We start from the raw sequence: 5,145 nt of genomic DNA, 5'->3' as shown, positions 1-5,145 counted from the left end.
CTCTCCCCATCTCCATTTCCTGTTGCTTCTCTTGCTCAGTCTAGGTTTGCATTTAGAATGTCAAATTTATGACATCACACATGATTCCATAGTAACTAACTGACTCTATGAATATGTGACTTTAAAAAAAAAAGAAATAGTATTTCTTATTTGAGTACGTCCACTCATAACCATTGTCTGGGTTTTTAGGAATCAATGTCTAAACAGTGTTCAAATGTTTAATATGTAGCGGTATCAGTATTACAGCTTCCTTCTTTTTAAATTCCTTTAACATTACTAAGTTATTCATCATATCAGTCCCATTTGTGGCTGTACATTTTCTGGTATTGCCAAAATGAATGGCAAACTGATTTGTGGTCCTGATCATTTATTATTGTTTATCCTGATAGATTTTGGAGAACTTTCTGAAAATATGGAGCCTGTTTTTAACAGCTGAGATCTTGGTCTAGACACCGAGTTTAAACTTGAGTTTAGCTTTAGTGTTTGGTGTTTCTTTCACAATGGCAAGGCCATTTCCATTCGTTAAGTCAAAGCACTTAATGTGGCTAGATATAGTGTGGCAGAATGATACTTGCACTGTTTTTCCTGTTGTTTGCCCCACCCTTAAACATCTAAATACACATCTGTCCCTCTTTGTGTACACACAAGGAAGAATATGTAAAATCCAGTCTCTGACTCTGGCTCATAAAATCCAATAATGTTCTTCACTTATGGTCCTGATTTTAGGTAAGAGACATGTGCCATGCCAGCCTGATTTTGTCAAACCATCATGGACTAAGACACGTTCCTGGCCTCTCTTCATGGGAATTGATGACTTAGTTTGAATATTAGGAGAAGTCTTTGACAGTTTTAATCAAAGTTCTCCAGAGGATCTTCTAGATCGTTACATACGTTCACTCCAGGTTAGACTGCCTGAGTTTGAATCCTTTCACTACTCCCCCCACCCGCCATCTCACTGTGATCCAGACAAGTTGTTTAGTTGTCCTAAATCTCAGTTTCCTTACTTAGAAAATGGAAATAATGATGGTATCAACATCAAATTGTAGTTGTGATGGTTGAAATATTATGAAGTATTTAAGACTGATTGGCATTCATAAGTGATTAATGAATATTAGTTATTACTTTTATTTATAATTTTTCTACAGCTATACTACAAAGTTAAAATAGAAAAAAAAATCTTTAACTGATTTAATCTACACTGCAATCCAGTTGTAGGAACAGAAGTTTAAAAATATTTATTATTCATGTACCTGTATAACTAATCAAATGTCAGTGTGGTGATTCTTCCCATTTCCTAAACTGTATAGTCTTAGGGGCACAGACAGAACAGAGAGGGCAGGCTGAGAAGGGGCAGGCAGTAGAATAGCAGTTAAGGAACAAAGCTTTGAGCTCTGAGACTTGTGTTCTGCAAAACACAGCAGGAGGATTTTGCAGAGATGAGGGATTGAAAGAGTCTTTTGTTTTTGACCAGTCCTCTACCCTATAGCTGAGATCTGCTTTTGCTTCTGGTCCCTTCCATGTCTCTTCTATGTAACTCTGCATCCGTATATTCAATAAGTTCCTGATTATTGTTCTTTTCCCATAGTATACTGCCCAGGATAGGACATGAGCCTAATGAGTGTTTTGAATTATTTTATGTACCAATAGGTAAATATATTGCTTTGTTCTGAGTGCTAAGGGTGATATAAAAAAATGATCTGTTTTTCTTTCAGATTTTCTAAGTTGTTTTCCTTTATTATATTCTGATTCTTAACTTTGATACTGAGCATGGAGACCTACACATATATGTAGGCAGCTATGTTAGCATTCTCCAGAGAAGTAGAATCAATAGGATACATATAGATACATAAGAGGAGATTTGCTGTGGGAACTGGCTCATGTGATTGTGGCTGAGAAGTCCCTCCCACAATATACTGTCTGCAAGCTGGAGAACCAGGAAAGCCAGTGGTGTAATTCATTCTGAGTCTGAAGGCCTGAAAACTAGGGGAGCTGGTGGTGTAATTCCCAGTCCAAGGTCAAAGGAGAAAGCCCTAAAAACCTGAAGGGCTGCTGGTATAAATCCTGGAGTCCAAGGCCTGAGTACCAGAGGCTCTGATGTCTGAGAGCAGGAGGAGAAGACTGATGTTCCAGCTCAAGAAGAAAGAAAGAATTTGTCCTTATTCCACCTTTTTGTTCCATTTGACCCTCTAAAGGCTTGGATGATGCCCATGCATGTTGGTGAAGACTGTTGCTCTTTACTCAGTCTACTGATTCAAATGCTAATCTCTTCCGTCAGCACTGCACAGACACACCCAGAAATAATGTTTCACCAGCAATCTGGGCATCTCTTAGCCCAGTCCAATTGACACATAACATTAACCATTGCGGCAGCATATCTTTTGTGTGACTTGGATTTTTCTCTCCATGAGTTCAACCTTGGTAATAAAACCAAGGTGCTGCTATGTTATCGGACCATCATGCAGCCTTCCCATGTCACCCCGAGTTGGTTTTGATAATGAAATTATCATTGTCAGTTTCAGTTTTGAATTGTTTTTAAAAAGAACTCTATAAAAGGACTTAGAAGACATTTTAGAGTACCACAAACACAGACAAGTCTAAATAAGCATTCTCCATCTATCTTTTTCAAATCCTCTTGATTCTTGCTATGGTTACTGAGAGGAATATGTCCTTTCCCTTGACCATGCTAAGAGGATACTGCAGGGTGATTTGTGGAACATGGCTCCCACCTGGCCACCCTTCTGCTACTTCTCATTTTCTTCAGGAGTTGTGATATTGTTCAAAATTTCTGGGGACACTAGTAGACTCCTCTCTAGCCAGGAGGTTTTCATAACATAGTGGTACAGATTGGGTAATACAGCCAGGCACTAGTGTACCTTGGGAAGACTCCAAAGAATCTTTTTCTTCACATGGCCACCCTGTTTCACCCTGATCTGTAGAAATATTGTGAAAAGTGGCTGTTGCCTTTATAGCTTTTCTTCCCTGAGTCTAAGGATACAAAAGTCACTAGTGTGTCAGAAGGTCAACAACATTTATTAATACTTTAAAGTGTTTATATAGCTATGTAGATAGATAGGTTCAAAGATAATGAAAGTTCGTGATAGAGAGTTAGATGAAAGGAAGCATCTGTGAACGCACTATCCTAAGAGAGTCATAATTAGAATTATATTCTTCCAAATCTTTCTCATCCATTTGTCTAAAGTTTAACCTTTCCTCCTTTTGTAAACTATTGTTAAAATTATATATAATACATATAATCCAGGAACCTGACTTTTCCTATGCAAAAGCTGGTACAAGAGTGTAAAGCAATTATATTTCAATAAAGAGCTTAAAAAATTAATATTAAAATAAATATTTTCCATGCTATTACTTGGTTTGAGTGATGACAAATTTAATCATTCCAAAATGTTCTAGAGCGGGTGCACTACAATTTGCGTATTTCCCCACTATTGAATATTTGGGGAATCTCCAAGTTTTTGCTATTATAAATAATATTTTCTTGAGTATCTCCTTTCACTAGCTAAAGTACAAGTTCCTTAGTACCAAATTTTTCTTTCCATAATGATGAGTACGTTAAAAAATGTAGTTGGATAATCAATAGCATCTCCAAATTGGCATATCCAAATCCGAACTCTTGATTTCATGCCTACAAACCTGCTTTCTGCTCAGTGCTTGTCACCTCAATAAGTGACTCATTCACTCAAATTCTGCCTCTGCTAGCCAATATATTTGGATCACTTACTCCATTCAAATTTCAGTTTTGTTGCCCTCAAAATTGGAATAGTAACATCTCCCTGTTGGGAAGGCTATGAGGATCATAGGTAGTATAATAAGGTGCATGACAACAATAGATACGTCCGTTATTGTTTTGTCTTAGTGAATTATGAACATAGACTTTTGCAAAAAGCATTGCTGTGATGTTATCATCAATGCCTTCCCAAGTAGATATGCTATTATGGCATAACCAGACTGTCAGATTGAAAATGAGAATATGTGTCCTAATGATATTTCCAAGTCAAGGCTATTTTAGAAAATTTAATACAGTTAGCAATGGACACTGTCCATATCACAGAATGGACAGTTTGGGGGCATATCGGGCCTAATATTAGTCAACACAGCTGCACCTTTCCTGAGACAACAGAATGTGGAAAAGGAGAAAGACTCAGATTTTCCTGTTGTCTCCGTCTGTCACTTGAATTGACTTGCTGTGTTCCGTTTCCTACTGCTGTGTAACACATCATCGGTTAGCAGCTTAAAACAAGTCTATTTATTATCTCATAGTTCCTCAGGCTAGAAGTCTAGGTGGGCTTAACTGAGTTCTTTGCTCAGAATCTCCTAAGGCTGAAACCAAGGTATAAGCCATGATGGGCTCTTTTCTGGAAGCTCTGGGGAAGCATCTGCTTCCAAGTCCATTCAAGTTGTTGGCAAAATCCAGTTTCTTGTGATTTTAGGACTGGGGTCCAAGTTGCTGGGTGTTGCCCAGGGTTTACTCTCAGCTCCTAGAGGTGGTTCTCAGATTCTTGCCTCAGGCCCTCCCTCTCATTAATGGAGAACCTACCCTGCGTTGAATTCCTCTCTTGTTTTGAATCTCTCTGCCTTTCCCTTCTGCTAATAGACAGATACAATGCTTTGTTCTTAAAGAACCTACATGATTAGGTTATACCCACTTGGAAAAAATCTCCTTTTAAATTAACCCAGAGTCAACTAATGAGTAAGCTAAATTATAGCTATAGAATCCCTTTTGCCATATACAAAACATACTCATGGGGGTGATTTCCCACTGTATTCACAGGGGAAGGAATCATTTATGACTGAGAGTCTTTTGTGGGGACAACATATTAAAATTTTGCCTACCACACTCATTTAACTGACTTTACCTTAGTGAGCTTTCAAAACAGAGCTGAGTAAAACCCAGGCCTGCAAACCACCATCATATACCTCAAGGAGTACAGGCTAACTGGGGCTTCTCTGGGTACTTGATTTAAATACATTTCCTATTTTTTGAGAGTATGGGCTGGAAAAGTTAATAGATGGAGAGGGTCTGAGCTCATTCTTAAGTCTCTTGGATTCATGTGTTTGGATATTTTTAGAGAAGTGGTGGACATATCCCTATAGCTCTCTGATAGTCTGTGATTGTTGAGGCAGGCA

The sequence above is a fragment of the Hippopotamus amphibius genome, chromosome 7, assembly GCF_030028045.1.
Source record: "Hippopotamus amphibius kiboko isolate mHipAmp2 chromosome 7, mHipAmp2.hap2, whole genome shotgun sequence".
Lineage (NCBI taxonomy): Eukaryota > Metazoa > Chordata > Mammalia > Artiodactyla > Hippopotamidae > Hippopotamus > Hippopotamus amphibius.
Note: the sequence above shows the minus strand (reverse complement) of the source record.